Below are 17041 nucleotides of genomic sequence, written 5' to 3'. Positions count from 1 at the left end.
CTCTGAACAATTCAGTCCATCTCCATGCTATTTTCTGGTTATGTTTTGTCCAATCTGATTCTTAAATGTACCTCCGTAGTGGGGCAGTCCCCCCGCTCCAGTGCGGAAGGGGTTAAAAACAGCCCTGGGAAAGGGCTGCCCCGGGGAGCCAATCAGGACCAGGCTGGGAGTATAAGAAGGCCTAAGGGAGAAGCTGGGTTAGAGTCTCTCTCTAGCCTTGGAGGCAGAAGGACTTAGCTGCCTGGGAATAAGAAACTTGAAGCAGAGCCGTGCTGGGGAAGGGCAAGAGGAGCTGGGGAGCTCAAGCCTGGCAACTCCCCAGGCTGAGGCCTTGACAAAGGCCTATGCAGGTACTGGGGATGGGAGGTGCAGCCCGGGAATAGGCAGAGGCAGATGACTGACCCCCCCCCTTGCCAATGATGAGTGGCCATTACAGACTGCAGTATGCCCCAGTGAACAAGGGCTAGATGATGATTGGCAGTAGCCACTGGGGCAAGGTGGGTGTATAGGGTTGGGAGTTCCCCTGGGAGGGGAGACCCAGAGTGTGGGGACTGCTGGGGACAAAACCTGAAGGTAAAGGGCACTGGGGCCCAGGAGGGATATGGGGGCCTGAGGTAGGCAAGTCACTGGCCAGCAGAGGGCATTCCAAGGCTGGAAAAGAGCTAATTCCCAGATGATGGTGCCATGCTTGTAAGTCTTTGCTCTGCTACAACCTCCTAAGTGGCAAGGTTTCCTCCATTCCCCTTGTGAATTAAGGAAGTGCTATTATCCCTGTTTTATAAATAGGCAACTGAGGCACAGAGACTAAGTGATTTGCCTAAGGTCACAACCTCTGGCAGAGCTGGGACTTGAACCTGGTTCTCCCAACGCTTATTCTAGGCTGTCTTTCACCACTCTTTCACCTGTTGCTACATGGTTATTCACTGGCTAGAGTCCTTGAGTAAATCCAGCTTCTGAGTCCCAAAGGCAGCACACATGGTTTCATAGATCAAGCACTAGCCTGGGCTATAGAGAAACTAGCTTCAATTCCTGACTCAGCCACAAGCTTCCTTTGTGATGTTGGGCAAGTTCTACACATCAAATGGAGATAAAAGCCAATTAACGATTTTGAGGTGGCTTTGTAAGTACCTATGTAGAATAGAAATCTACTGCTACCTGCATAAAAACCACATAGTTTCAAATGTATGCAGGTTTAAACATACAGACTTTGGAAACCGACGCCATATTTAGGACATTCAATGAAAGTGGTCCTGTTTCCAGATATACTGAGCTTATGCAGCTCCTGTTGATGTCTGTTTCAGCTGAATGTGGATGAAAGTGCCTAATTTTACATACCTAGTTGTGAAAACATGGGTTGTGTTTTTCACAATTTATCTAGTCACGTATGCTAGTTAACACATCAATTTATGTTTGAACAAAGATATGATCCTCCACAGCACATAATTTCCTCAATAGCTGGTTTGGAAAGGGGGGAGGGAGTGAAAAATACTTGTTTCTGTTTTTCACCCAAATGCTGTTTTCACAGACATTTTTTCACTCCGCTCTCATTTCCTTCTGTTTAAACCTGCAGTAGGCCCCAAACCAATAATTTGTAACACATGGGCAGACCCCTGCCTTCACTCCAGTGGGGCACAGAGGTTTGCCCATAGGCAACAAGTTACAGCTTTGGGGCCCAAAATCCCAGTGATGTTGAATTTGTAATACCCCAGCCATTCACTTGCAACAGATTCAGTCCAAAAACATAGGATTATGACTTCATTGCAAGATAAAGTAGAAGCTGGCCTAGGCAGAAGAAAGCCCTCCTTAAAATACAAATAAATTCATAGGGTGCACAGAACCCTTACTGTCCAAGTATATTTGTATTTTTGCAAACAGCTTTTCTTCAGGCTGACTCCAGCTGTTCCATAGTGCTTACATTTTTAAAAGTAGATCTTAATAGTTTATATTACAATAGCACCTAGATATTTTAATGGAGATGTCAAGGTTCCTGCCCCACTCTGAACTCTAGGGTACAGATGTGGGGACCTGCATGAAAAATCCCCTAAGCTTATTTTTACCAGCTTAGGTTAAAACTTCCCCAAGGTACAAGCTATTTTACCTTTTGTCCCTGGACTTTATTGCTGCCACCACCAAGCGTCTAACAAATATAACCGGGAAAGAGCCCGCTTGGAAATGTCTTTCCCCCCAAGGCCTACACCCCTTTCCTGGGGAAGGCTTGATAAAAAACCTCACCAATTTGCATAGGTGAACACAAACCCAAATCCTTGGATATTAAGAACAATGAAAAAAGCAATCAGGTTCTTAACAGAAGACTTTTAAAGAAAAAGTAAAAGGATAACCTCTGTAAAATCAGGATGGTAAATACCTTACAGGGTAATCCAATTCAAAACATAGAGAATCCCTCTAGGCTAAACCTTATGTTACGAAACAGGAATATACATTCCATTCAGCACAACTTACTTTATCAGCCATTTAAACAAAACAGAATCTAACGCGTATCTAACTAGATTGCTTATTAACCATTTACAGGAGATCTGACCTGCATTCCTGCTCTGGCCCTGGCAAAAGCCACACACAGACAGAGAGAACCCTTTGTTCTGCCCCCCACCCCCACCCCCAGCTTTGAAAGTATCTTGTCTCCTCATTGGTCCTTTTGGTCAGGTGCCAGCAAGGTTATCTTTAGCTTCTTAACCCTTTACAGGTGAAAGGGTTTTTCCTCTGGCCAGGAGGGATTTAAAGGTGGTTAGCCTTCCTTTATATTTATGACAGGAAATCATGGCCCCATTGTGCTAGGCACTGTACAAACATTTAGTGAGAGACAGTCCCTGATACTAAGAGTTTGCAATCTAAATAGTCAAGACAGACAGTGAGTGGGAGGGGAAATACCTTGCCCAAGGTCAAGCAGCAAGACAGTGGCAGTGCCAGGAGTAGAACCCTCATCTCCTGAGTCCTCTGTGCCACACTGCCTCTTTAATAGTCATGACTTCTTTTTAATCAAAATTTAAAGGTAAGAGAGCTTTTCACTTGTGTAAGGAAATAAAATGTAAAAGGGATTATGAAGCAAATCTGACAGGTTTTATAACTGCAGATTAGTGAAGCTAAAAATGTCAGAAGAATTTCACAGGAAGTGAATGAAAATAATAAAAGAAGAGATCAAGAGGGGAAGCTATTGGACAAGTAAGATATAGTGGAAGGAAATTAACACAGGCTTGGAAAATAGCTGAAAAGTCAAACCAGTTTCTAGTTCTCATGAGGGAGTTGAGATAAGATGCCTAAAACAGAAACAGTTTTTTTAGAGGATGATGCTGTAAAACCACAGGCAGGTGCAATCAGACTTGAACATGTCTTTTGTAAGTTGAAATCACTAGAGAACAGAAACAGCTCGAGTCTTCCTGGATACTCTGTAGAGTCCTACAACAGGAAGAGATTTTTAGTAGCTCCTTAGACAGAAATGGATATATTGAAGGATTGGAGGAAAACAAATTCAAGAGAACCAGCTAATTAGAAAACAATCTTAAACTCAGTTGTAGGCAAGATCCTAGAGACTATTAGTAAGGGATGAGATCACAAAATATCTGGAGATATCGAGTATGTGTGAATAAAAACTAGCTTGCTTAGTTTCAGAATCAGATGCATTTTTTAAGCCACTTTTAGTCGCATTTTGTGGACAAGATAATGTAAAGATCAGACAGTGATAAAATGGTAGGTCTGATGGCCCAAATTTTCTTAAAAGTGCACATGCAAAAATGAACATACATAATTTGCATGTTCAGTTGACCGGTAAGAATATTAATTGTGGACACAGATAACACACACTTCTCTACTCACAATTACTCATGCGAAATTCTGGACTCTTGACATGATATACTAAGATTTTTTTTTAAAAAAAAGAATGTCAAATAGTAGAACTGCATAGCACAAACTAATACACAAGGCCACGATTTTTCAGATGGGGGGGGGGGGTGATTTGGGTGCCTCAGTGAAACTGAGTCCAACTTTCAGCACTTTCTGGAAATCTGGTATCTCAAATTGGGCACCCCCAAACAGAGGCACCTAAATTCCCTAGTACCTTTTAACTGTTGGCCAGTGACAGCATGTGCACCATAGAAGGGACCCATTATTTTCTTTTGTCAATAACTGTGGAGGTGAACTTATTGTTCCAGAAGGTGGTACAGAAAGGGGTAATCTGATTAGTTAGCCCTGCACATCGTGCTGGTAGCTGCCATTCACACACTCCCAAACACATCAGTCCTGCTCACAGCAATTCTAGTCTCATCTCTATCTTGAGAAAACACTAATGTTTCTGCTCCATAATGTGGATGTTTTATGATCTAGACAAACACATTTTTCTGTCTTGTCCTAACCAAGGTTTGTTTGAACCATGGTCTTCAGAGATACAACTAGTGCTCTTATGTACTGAGTCCCCAAAGACCCTCTTCCTGTAAATGGAGATTGTAGTTGTTTGGCAAATCATTCTGAAGAATCAGCAAAGTGATTTAAGATAATGAAGGTAGAGGGGAATAGGGCATAGGGTTGATTATCAATGTGTACTTTACTTTCAAGGCTACCATGCTCTGCACTGAGTGAGCTAATTTTTAAAGGTTTCAGAGTAGCAGCCTTGTTAGTCTGTATTTGCAAAAAGAAGAGGAGTACTTGTGGCACCTTAGAGGCTAACAAATTTATTTGAGCATAAGCTTTCGTGAGCTACAGCTCACTTCACTGGATGCAAATTTTTTAAAAAGTTTCTACATGCTGTCATACTTAATCTTGCAAGTTAATTTCTGTTGCTTCCTTTAAAACTATGAAATATGTTTAATTCAACAACCATAAGTATGGTGCAACTTGGGGACTTGTATTCATTTATTCACTTAATGCATATAAAATAAACCTCAATTCTACAAACTGCTTGCAAATTTTTATTAATTTACTCTGTCTTTAGTTGTAGCCAGAACTGCTATTTTAAATGATTAAGCATAATGTTTGATATTTACTCTTGGACTGCACAAAAGCCAAAGAGAACAATTTGTCAGCAGTTCATATTTTGCTTCTGAAGTCTGTTAACTAATCAGTCTAACAGAAAAAGAACTAAGATAAATTGAGGCCATTTTATTATGTAGAAAACTGTACATGAAGATAAATGTTGAACATTTTGCTTCATTTCCTCTGCAGTTATCATTGCCATAATTGTTTCTGAATACTCAAGGTGCTCTTCATATATTTGGTATATTATAAACATTTTAAGCTGTCTTGGTAGACCAGTAGGCTGTAACGATGAATTTTTCTTGACTCTGTTGTGCACATAATACCCTAATCCAATAAGAAAATCTATCATTGAAATGAAAGCTAATTTGGCAGCTATAAAATACAGGGACCATTGACTAGCACTATGCAACAATAGGCTTCACACATTTATGAATTCAAGAAATCTAGAGTTTTTTGAAAGTTTTTACAAAACTTGTTGCAAATTCCAACAGCATGCTACATTTTTCATAGCGAAAAATGATGACAATCCAACTTCAAACAGATCCCACTTTTTTTTGGTACAAAACTATTAACTTTAATAGGGTTGGGATTTCAACCTTTGCCTTACCTAAATCAAACTGGCTGAAAACATTTAGAGTTAGACAGTTGTTAAGAGTTTATCACAGCAATATAGAGTGTTAATCAATGGTAGAAAAAGACCTGAGAACTGCAGAAGAGGAATCTCTGAAAAGCCGAAATGCATTCAGAAAAGACTGTCTATAGGAAAAAGAACAGAGGTGGGATTTTCAAAGCTAAAGTCCTTGGGTTGCATGGTGTGCACAAAACACTATCAAAGAGGACCCTGACCATTGTAAAGTGCATTTCTAAATCTGCTGTTGTCCTACCTTGATTCTTGCAGCTTGACCAGAACTGAGAATTCCCTTTTAAAGCCTAACAGATGGGCTATACAAGATATTTGTAATTTATCCAATTATGTCATGGTTTTGTGAATATTATACTGGAGTATATGGAAAATACCAATCAGGCTTTGTAATATGGCTCAGATCTGTGTGATCCTGTGATTCATAAGCATCCATATGAATAAGTAGGCCTAATGTGCCTGAAGTAAAGTTGCTTTACAGGTTTATTAGTTTTTTCAGTGAGCCAGATTTCTTCTGATGTATGCCTGTGAAATTCTTAAATAGACCTACACATCTTGGCACCCTGAGTGCATATATATATATATATATATATATATATAAATAAAATAAAAAAACAGTTGTGTGCCGGAAGAATCACAGGAGTGGGGCTAATTTCTTTTTCTATGGTGTGTCAGAAATTTAATGTAATTTTAGTACATTTTAATTTTCAGCTACTCCAGCTGTCGTAGGAAATATGTAGCTAAACAATTTCAGAAAGGTAAATGCACACATGATGGTCTTTAAGTACTAAAGCCAACTGGTTTTTAGTTCAGAATTTCCAATTCCACATCATTTGGGATTATTTAGGCACTGCAGGCCTTTGTTAAAAAAGTTGCCATGAATTTAAATCCATATATGCCACTGGTAGTATAGTTCATACTATTAACCAAAAATGTGTGGGTCATCAAATACTTTTATAGCCACATAATGAAATTCATTAATCAATTATTATAAATATTTTTAAGTTTAATTTAATTATCAGTAATTTAGTTCCACTTTTATTTCTTCTTTCACTTAGTGACTTTCATATTTTTCAGGTGTCTCTGCTTTTTCTGAAAAAAAAATCAGTTTGGATTCAAGTTTCTATTTAATTTGGATCCAATTTTAAATAATCTAATTTATAATATTGAATCAAAGTAAAAAAAAAAAGTGAAATTACAGTCCTGGAAAATGTGACACATTCAAGAATAGGCTTCATAGCAGGTCCCATGGAAAATTATAATTAGAACATTTCAACTTACATACTTGCCTAATGTTAAGTATTTGAGTAGTTCTCCGAAAGTCTAATGGAAGTCCAATGGGGCTAGTCAGATGCTTAAAGCTAGACATATGCTTAAGCATCCTGCTGAATCAGAGCCCTTGATGCTGGTATGATTTCTTCATTAGCTCCTGTTCCACATCTGACCACTGAAAGTGTCATGTTCATATTTAGTGTTAGTTATGTGAAAAGTAAGTACCAACACTAGTCAGAGTGAAGAAACAACTGCCTTATTTTAAGTTGTATTATAACGGATAGAGCTATTCATCATTTATCATATTTATGACTACTTTAGCCCCCTTCTGGTTAGTAAATTGTTCACAAACTGAGCTTGGTTTTTCCTTAAAGTATTCACTGAATAGTTTGGACAAATTTTCAAACTATGGATTGTTCACAAACTCTGAGCTTCAGTAGAAGTGAGTGCAATAAAAGATATTACCTAAGCCACTGTCTCTGTCTAATATCCTGGGACCAACATATCTACAACAACACTGCATCTAGCTTCAACTATTGACAATTGATGTTATGTGATTGGTTTGCTTTGTTGCACAATTTATTTCTGTTCTTGGACTGCATAGCAAACAAAGCTTTTCCTATATGAAATTTCAGCTGACTGTGAATAATCATGTGTGCTGAAATTCATGGCATTGTGTGGATTTATTAATATGAAGTGGTTACCTGAATCCCTATGACTAACAAGACCCCTATGTATGATAAACTGAACTTGTCCATTTTATGTATTTATGGAGGTGTAAACAAGTCCAGTTACTGGCAGGTGCCCCCTTGTGGGCAGTCATGGTGCAGCAGCTCCATGGCTCCATGTCTAGTTGGCAGCCGGTGTCAAGTGGAGTGCCCCAGGGGTCGGTCCTGGGGCCGGTTTTGTTCAATATCTTCATAAATGATCTGGAGGATGGTGTGGATTGCACTCTCAGCAAATTTGCGGATGATACTAAACTGGGAGAAGTGGTAGATACGCTGGAGGGGAGGGATAGGATACAGAAGGACCTAGACAAATTGGAGGTTTGGGCCAAAAGAAATCTGATGAGGTTCAATAAGGATAAGTGCAGGGTCCTGCACTTAGGACGGAAGAATCCAATGCACCGCTACAGACTAGGGACCGAATGGCTAGGCAGCAGTTCTGCGGAAAAGGACCTAGGGGTGACAGTGGACAAGAAGCTGGATATGAGTCAGCAGTGTGCCCTTGTTGCCAAGAAGGCCAATGGCATTTTGGGATGTATAAGTAGGGGCATAGCGAGCAGATCGAGGGACGTGATCGTTCCCCTCTATTCGACACTGGTGAGGCCTCATCTGGAGTACTGTGTCCAGTTTTGGGCCCCACACTACAAGAAGGATGTGGATAAATTGGAGAGAGTCCAGCGAAGGGCAACAAAAATGATTAGGGGTCTAGAGCACATGACTTATGAGGAGAGGCTGAGGGAGCTGGGATTGTTTAGTCTGCAGAAGAGAAGAATGAGGGGGGATTTGATAGCTGCTTTCAACTACCTGAAAGGGGGTTCCAAAGAGGATGGCTCTAGACTGTTCTCAATGGTAGCAGATGACAGAATGAGGAGTAATGGTCTCAAGTTGCAATGGGGGAGGTTTAGATTGGATATTAGGAAAAACTTTTTCACTAAGAGGGTGGTGAAACACTGGAATGCGTTACCTAGGGAGGTGGTAGAATCTCCTTCCTTAGAGGTTTTTAAGGTCAGGCTTGACAAAGCCCTGGCTGGGATGATTTAACTGGGAATTGGCCCTGCTTCGAGCAGGGGGTTGGACTAGATGACCTTCTGGGGTCCCTTCCAACCCTGATATTCTATGATTCTCTCTTCTCTGGTGCCCACCTGCCAATGGTTGCTCCAGCTCTGGTGGCTTCTCTTCCAGTGACTCAGTCCTCCGGCTAGGTCACCACCTTCAGTCCACCCTCCAGGGTCACAGTTGTCCAAACTAAAAGTCCCAAAATGCCTTTACAAACAATATCTCTTCACACTCTCTGGGGCTAATACTCAGCTTGTCTTCAGGGCTTGATAACACTTGCAATGGGCTTGTCCACCCCCTTAGTTGGGGCCACCCTCTGCTCTGGGTTCTGTCCCAGGACCCTGTACTGAACAACTAGGTCTGCTCCTTTCCCTGCACTGTGGCCTTCTATGCTTTAATCAGGGCCTCTTCAGGTACATTTAAACTGTAATAAAAGATCATGGTATGGCTGAGGCTGGCCCAGGTCAGCTGACTCAGCCTCAGAGGTCTCGAGCTGGGGGCTAAAAAATTGCAGCATAAATGTTTGGGCTCAGGCTGTAGTCCCAGGTCCGAGACACTGCAAGGGGGAGGGTCTCAAAGACAAGGCTCCTGCTCTAGCCAGTACTTCTACACTGTAAGTTTTAGCCCCACAGCCCAAGCCCTGCAAGCCTGAGTTAACTGACCTGAGGTCTGAGACTTGATGCCGTGGGTTTTCTATTGAATTGTATACAGAGCCTCCCAGGCCTCTCTTACTGGAGAGCTTTCCTTCCTGCTCTGAGCTTCCGACCTGGCTCTCAGTCCAGCCCTTTCCCCAAATAGTCTTTGTCACAACTTAAGCCTGACTCTTCCTATTTACTGCAGATGCCTTCCACTCTTTATAGGGAATCATCTGATTTCCCTATCTGAGGCTAATTCTGGAATCAATTTGGCTTAGCTACAGGCTCTCCAGCCTTTGGGGCAGGCCACCATGTTACAAGAGCATTTCCTTTATATGGCACTCTTTAGTAGCTTAGCCTTTAGTGGAACTGACCCCTTAGTCCTCCAAAACACAGCGTAATGTTTTCATATACATAGGCTCATGCTTCCTAATATATGGCTATCTCTAGACCCAGAATTTTCAGCAATCTCTATGGCAAGCTGCCACTTCCCAACTGGGCTAGCCAAACATAATAGCTTATGAATGCACGGAAACTGAGCTAGTTCTGCAAGTTTTGTCCATGCATGGCACTGTTACAATTAATTACACTAGACACATATGTAATACTTCTAGGAAAACTCAGAAAAGGTATTTTTGAAAGAAGGGAATTTGTTCCTTTGCAGTAAAGGGATACAGGCAAGTATGGGCTGCTTTTTCTTTTCCCAAGAAATATGGTCTCTTTCAAGTAAGTTACATTTCTCTTTTGTGTCCTTTAGCCTACCCCAAGTGGCTTGCAGTGTTTATCAACTTTAATCAACATGACTGACAGGAAACCTGATAATAGAGAATAGCTGTCTTTGCTGGTGGGACAAAAATCCTTTGAAATGTCAGTGGTGAATACATTGTATTTACATTTCTTTGGGACGCCAGCTCTTAAAAGATTTTCATCTTTTACACTGGAGGGATGAAAGGAAAGGTTATTTAACTATCCATTAGAAACTGTATCTTAGGACAGCATGACAAAATATTCTTGCTTTCAAATGTATAGAGTGCCTGTATCAGACCTCCAGTGGCCCTCTCATTGGTGTAGCAAGTTCGTGGCCACTCTTTTTTTCTTTGATAAAGGAGGCTGTTCATCGTCCCATTACTGCCAGGCCTGAATTTTCCTTTTAAAACCCATTGTTTTTGTACATGATCAACATTTTAATTCCTACATAGAAAGTTATGGTAAAAGAAGCAAAACAAGTAAAACAAATCATGGGGCATTTTGAACATTTCCAGATTAGAACAAGATGCAACATCTGTGAAATGAGGTTTTTAAAGAGAAATCTTGGGAAATTTATGATTATTTATCTCCGGAGCTAAGTTAAAGCAACTAAGCTCTCCAGGGCTTTCCCCCACCCCAAGTTTAGAGAAGCTGCAGAGCTCCTAATCCATAAACCTCCTTGGTGACAGCCGATCCTGGTCACAGCTGATCCTAGAGCTGACCAGGGTCCCTAACCAGGTTTTATATTGTGCCTTAGTTCCTGTTCCATAGTCTGAAGTAAGTCTCCCTTTGGGTTTCAATCCACATCAGGCCCACAGTTGTAGCTGACCTATGTGGGACTGCGTGTATGGATCAAGATATGGAACCTGAAGGAGTACTGGGAGCTGCGCTGATTTCTAAATGAGAGCACATTTCCTAATCTCGATAGAATTGCCATTATGTGCCTCCTCATTATCCTATAGAGCTGCCCAATTACTGGATCTCTTGGTCCCGCCAATGCCAAGCAGTGTTGAGAATCTCAACAGCAGAGCTGGCCAAACAGGGGAAACAAGCAGATAACACATTTCAAAATTTGAAAGCTGTTTTCATTTTACATGGTTCAAAATGGATCCATTTTCTGTTTTGCTGTGAATTTTCTTCCAGATTTTGTTTACTGAAACTTTTACCAAAATCTGTTTTGAAAATTTTCTTTTACTGAAAAATCAGGTTTTCTGCACACCAAAAATGATTAAATGTGGTGTTGATAATTTTCAGTAAAAAAAACCAAAAATGTTGTAAAAACCTGAAAAATTCAGTAATGTTGAAAATTGTTCATACTTTTTCAGTGAAAAAGCCTCAAGTGCAAAAAAATTCTTCTTGAGATTCTTATTCAGGGCAAAACTGCTTTCACAACTGAAGAGCCCTTAGAAACTCCAGTTTACTTGCGATTCACAACCATGTATGTCTTTTCCTTTTTGATTCCTAAGGTGACATACAGTCAGTTTCAGCCTGCTATATCTACCCATTCCCAAGGAGTGGAGTCATAGAGGTTGCAGCACACATCTGCTATATATGCCAATCAGCATCTGGAGAATGAATTCCCAGAAGACACTGAACATCCTTCAATTACTTCTTGAGCACCTTCACTGACAGCTTAGGTGAGGGAAAAGGAAGCTTGCTAACTGTCTGAGAGACAGCTGTTGAAGTCTTAATGGGCCAAAGAGTCAGTAACTGATCTCTTTTTGGCAACTGACAACTGTTGATAAGAGCTCAACCTGGCAGAGGAAATGAAAGCAGGGCACATTGGACTGCAGAACTCTCCACCAAACCCAAGTCTCAGGTTACCCACCAACCTCTGCCAAACACTCCCCACGCTTCAGAAGTGTTTCTATCACTTCCTTATTCACCAGAATATCTTCCCTTTATTCCAGACAAGTTGTGTCTACCCAGAAAACATCACTGAATGTCAGAAATAATGTTTTAAAGCCATGTCCTGCCTTTTTAAATGCACACTGCTACAGGATAGAAAACAAGCACTTGGACAAGAAGTGAAGAGAGACAATCTATTAAAGGAAAATGACTGTGGAAAAAATTGGACCCTCTCAAACACTCTTACATAAACTAATGTGGAGCCTTTAGCCACGATGAATCATTGCTCTGTTTATGTATGCTACCAATAGGAAGATTTAGGATCCCAAGTTGTTTCACAAAGTCAGCCTTATTCCATTTAATCTTCATCAGTGCTTCTGTCTTCCATCTTCTCTTCAAAGTGTTTAATGAAAAAGAAAATGTATAATCAGATAATTTTCAAGAATTATTTTTGCTATTAAGCAGGCTTTCTGTTGACAACCATGTTAACTATACCATGGCATATGTGCTGGGATTAAATGTGCAGTGCTTGGCAAATCAGGGTTTTTTATAAATGTAGCCAACCTCATTTTCTCATTTAATAGTCAAAATTGTTCTTATGTACAGCTATGGTTTTTTTTACCCTGAAGGCATTGTAACTGCATACTAGTGTGGATTTATATGTGACAGGTTTTTTTAACCACTTTCAATATGCTTGTAATACTTTCCACAAAGCAGGAAGAGTTATGTGCAAGACAAAGATTAAATGGCAAAAAAGAGTCATTAATGTGGAGTTAAGGTAGTCCGGTGATAGCTTATGCCCTTCATAACTTGAAATAGAATTAAGGTAAATACAGAGTTAGCGTAAGCAACCTTAACTCTGCTCCCCTCGAGCTAGCAAGAGCCCTTGAGAATTGTCTGTGTGCAATCCAGTTGCAAATTATTAGGTGTAGCTGTGTTGAATTGTGGAATAATAAGTTGGAGCTGCCTGAAACAGTTGTTTCTGGGATCTGAGGAGATCTGGGTCTGAGTCATCTTTCCCCCTCCCCCCCCCCATGTGTGTTATCAAAGGTAAAAGATAACCTATCTTTAGGTTCCAGTCTGCATCATTTCAACACAGAACTACATAGGTTGTATCAGTGGCAGGGTACTGGAGTCTTCTTCCCATGGGTATTGTCAGTAGTGGGGTGGGATATGAAAGCAGTCTGGGGATTTAATGGTGCATAGGTAAAAGTGTAAGTTTAGATGGTGTCCTGTGTGCACATGTGAAGGCGGTTGTAAAAGGGTGTGAAGCAGTTGTCAAATTTTACACTTGTGGTACTCCGTCAAGGGAGGAGGCTTAGTTTGTGCACAGGGCAAGTGTAGGTAGCACCTGTCCATAACCGAAAAAAGGCTGAGTAAAAGCATGTGTGTTGTGGAGTATTGCTTAAAGAGGGCAGAGTTAAGGTTGTGCAGGTGTTTATTTTAACCCTCCCCTGGGTGAATCTCAGAGTATGGGCTCCAGTCTGAGTGGGAATATCTACACTGTCATTTTTCACCCCATACAAGAATCCCATGAGTCAGGTGACCTGGGTGCTGAGACTCGCTTCTATGGGTTTTTTGCCCCACTGTGAAGCCATATGCAAAATTTCCTGGTTTTCAAAATTTGAGTTTTGCTGAACTTCAAATTGGAAAGGCATAAGCAATCACTGGGCTACCATAATTCTGTGCTGATCAATTTTTTGCCATTTAAATCCCTAGCTTGTAAAACATAAAGAGAAATCTTTATTGGCAGGAGTTAGTGGTCATTCAGGCAGTTGTCATCCTCACAGAGGTTTGCAGTTGATATATTACTGTGGCTAGGTAATAGTCAAAAGACTTGGCTGTGTCTACACTATAGAGACCATGTTGGCTTAGCTATGCAGGCATAACTTGTGTTGTAGAAGCAGCCTACACCAACTGAAGGGATTTTTCTGTCAGTGTAGGAATATTACCTCCCCAATTTAAATTTAGTGATGTCAACAGAACTCGTCTTCCATCCATATAACTGCATCTACACTGGGGATTAGGTCAGCATAGCTATGCCCGGGAGATGGTTTTTTCACGTCCCACACTGAGGTACCTATATTGACGTAACTTTTAAGTGTAAGCCTTTTTCAGCCCCAACTTTTATGTAGTACTTGCCATTAGATATCATAACTTTACATTGTTCTCATTTTACAGATGGGAAACTGAGGCACAGAGAGGTGACATGACTTGCCCATTGCACAAAGCAGGCCAGTGGCAGAGGTACAAATAGTCCCAGCCAGTAGTCTTTCCACTAGGCCACACAGTAGCTATGTGATTCCTAAGTGCTGCTCTCTCTCCTGTACGTTTGTTGTAGCGGAATGGGGAGAATGGCAATGCTTTGAATTGTTTGGGATGTATAGTTGCCAACAGAGCTGGAGAGTGAAATCTCATCTAGGATCTTTATCCCCTTGACTGTTTTATTACAGTAGAGTAGATGTTTCCTACTTCAAAGGATTTTTTCCCCATTGAAGAAGTTAATCTACCCCCTGAGAGGCAGTACCTAGATTGATGGAAGATCTCTTTTGTTGACCTACGCATGTCTAAACGGGGGGAGTTAGACCTAACTGTGGCACACCAGGTGTGAAATTTTTCACTGCCCTGAGTGACTTAGCTAGGTTGATCTAATGTTTAAGTGTAGACCTGGCCTTTAACTGTGACCCGTGTGGCTTTCTCCTCATCCACCCTTTTATCCCATCATTCGGCACATGTAGCCCCCTGCCAATATTTCCAGCTCCCCCCAGCCTGCCCTGTCCCATTAAGCCATTAGTTGGCACTGTGGAAGCCATTAACATATAATAAGTTGTTCCTTGCTGACTCCTGCCTTATGCTGCTGTGTGTGCATTTCACAGGCATCAGGCACAGGCCTTCATTATGTAGCCCAAGCTATACACTGAGCTGGGTCTACTACCCTGCCCTTCAGACAGGCTTCTACAGCCATTCCCCAGGTCCACCCAGTCTACTCCTCTTCCAAACCGGGCCCTCCTCCCCCCCTCCCCAAACCCAAGCCCAACTCGCCACATGCAGGGATGATGTGTATCTTAACTATTCATTTTCTGGATTTCAGATGGAGGGGCCGGGAGAAGGGCTCAGATACCCCAAGACAAGCAAGGTCCCCCAGATCACACAGCAGGCAGGAAGGAGATTCAGACCCCTGCAGAGAGGTAGGGCTTCCCCAGTTCCCAGTACACACATGGAAGGGGAGCATTCAAGGCTGACAACCCCAACTTCCTCTCCTACCCCTCACACTCTCCTACCCTTCCACTCCCCCTAATCCCTCCCCTTACCTGGATTCCCCAACACCTCTTCTTTCCCACACCATGAGCCCATTCCCATTTATCTTACCCACTCCTCTCTGCAAACACAAACTCCTATTACCACCTACTTTTGCATAACTATCCTTATCTCCCAATGAGTATTAGCATGAGCAATTTATTTTCTTTTCAGTATCTTCTGAATATTCTGCTGTACTCAGAATGTCACTAAATCAAACAAACTAACACAACCTTGACTTAAGCAAATTTTTCCCAGATGTTTACAGGTCATTCTTAGACTTCTATCCAGGGTGGGTTTCAGACTTTAAAGTTGCTGCAAACTATGAATTTAATGAAATGCTGGGACAGTATCTCAGTTTCTCAGATAACACCCATATTTTTGTCAGTGGACATAACCTATGTGTCCGCAAGGCAAGTGTCAAGACAAACTATGTAATCATGCACATTTTCGATCACTTAGTCATCCTTCAGGCAGAAAGGGCTTCCCAAACTGAAAGAGAATAATACCCTATGGCGATTAATACAACCTACTCCATTAAAATCGGGGGTGTTCCTTTCCTCCTTCCCCAGTTTCTAATACATGTCAAACATACCTGTTTTCATCCCCACATCCAATCTCGGCAATGTATTCTTGGTGTATCCTCAAGCATACCTGTCCTTAACTCCCCACCCAACTGCAGATTCCAGTTCACATTGGGAGATAGAACTAGGAATTCAGAACCACTGATAGTCAAGATCTCTCCAGAACCTGGGTACCCTAAAGGGGGGAAGGGAAGAAAGGCTGGGGTGGGGGGTCTGGATCATGGCACATATATGGGAGGGGAGTGTGGGGCTGAATGTTAGAGGAATATTTTACAAGCAATGTGATCAAGAACAAGTGGATTCTGAAATAACTGAGCAAATTGGAAAGAATAAGGAAGAAGCAGAATGGTGCTAATTGTTGATTGTAACTACCCAGCTCTTCCTTCAACAGAGTATGTTTGGTGGAAGAAATAGGGCTAGAGAATTGTCTGTGGAACAGCACAGGAATAATTTAAGGTGTATCAGCTGACAGTGAAGAAGCAATATTACATTCAGTGCTAAGTACCACATTTGAAGATCTAATTGAGAAAATACAGCTAAGGAAGCTTAGGTTACAGTTTAGTTTGTTTTGAGATTCACAACAACTTGATATTAGCTTTAAAAATCTTCCTTATGGAGATGTATTTTCTGAAGTTTAATAGAAACTTAATATAAAATGAAAGCCAAAAGAAAAAAAAATTAAACTTAAGAATGGAAAATGAGTAAGAAGCAGGACATATTGAGCAAATTCGTTAACAGTATAATATTTGTACGTACATAGCAAATTTTTCTAAGTACTTCAAAGCACTTTGCAGATATTAAATAGTCCCCCACTCTCCTGTAAGGTAAGTGTTATTTTTGTGCCCATCTTAATAAAAGGGTGCATTGAGGCACAGAGCTCACAGAAAGAGTCAAATGACCATCTGGGGAATAGAACCCAGTTTCCCTCTGTCACCAATAAATAAACTTCATTCATTAGATGAGATATAATGGAAAAGCAGCACAGATTAATTGTACTGTAGCACATGTACAAGTCAAGAGTGAAATCAAAGATAAATTAAATCCCTGAGCTCTATGTTGTGAATAGGGAGGTTCGCACAGTGTTTGAAGAGAACAGAATAAGGAAGTTTTTCTTTTTTATTGCTCTTAAGTATGACTCATGGCAAACTATTCTTTGACTTGGCACCTAATGTTCTTAAGTGAAAGTGGTTTGTATTACTTTATCAACGTCACAAACTAGTAACAAACAATACTGGCCTATGATAAGGTACTATG

General features: G+C 41.1%; 1 long non-coding RNA gene across 1 annotated transcript; it reads left to right on the top strand.

Annotated features, from left to right (window-relative positions):
* Positions 1-200: 200 nt before the first annotated feature.
* On the top strand, positions 201-12367 carry LOC122462551. Its single transcript, XR_006285178.1, has 2 exons — positions 201-350; positions 11525-12367. It is a non-coding gene; the product is annotated as an uncharacterized LOC122462551 (long non-coding RNA).
* Positions 12368-17041: the final 4674 nt, after the last annotated feature.

The sequence above is a fragment of the Chelonia mydas genome, chromosome 12 (assembly GCF_015237465.2).
Source record: "Chelonia mydas isolate rCheMyd1 chromosome 12, rCheMyd1.pri.v2, whole genome shotgun sequence".
NCBI classification, from domain to species: Eukaryota; Metazoa; Chordata; order Testudines; family Cheloniidae; genus Chelonia; species Chelonia mydas.
This window is presented reverse-complemented; position numbering and strand designations above follow the sequence as displayed.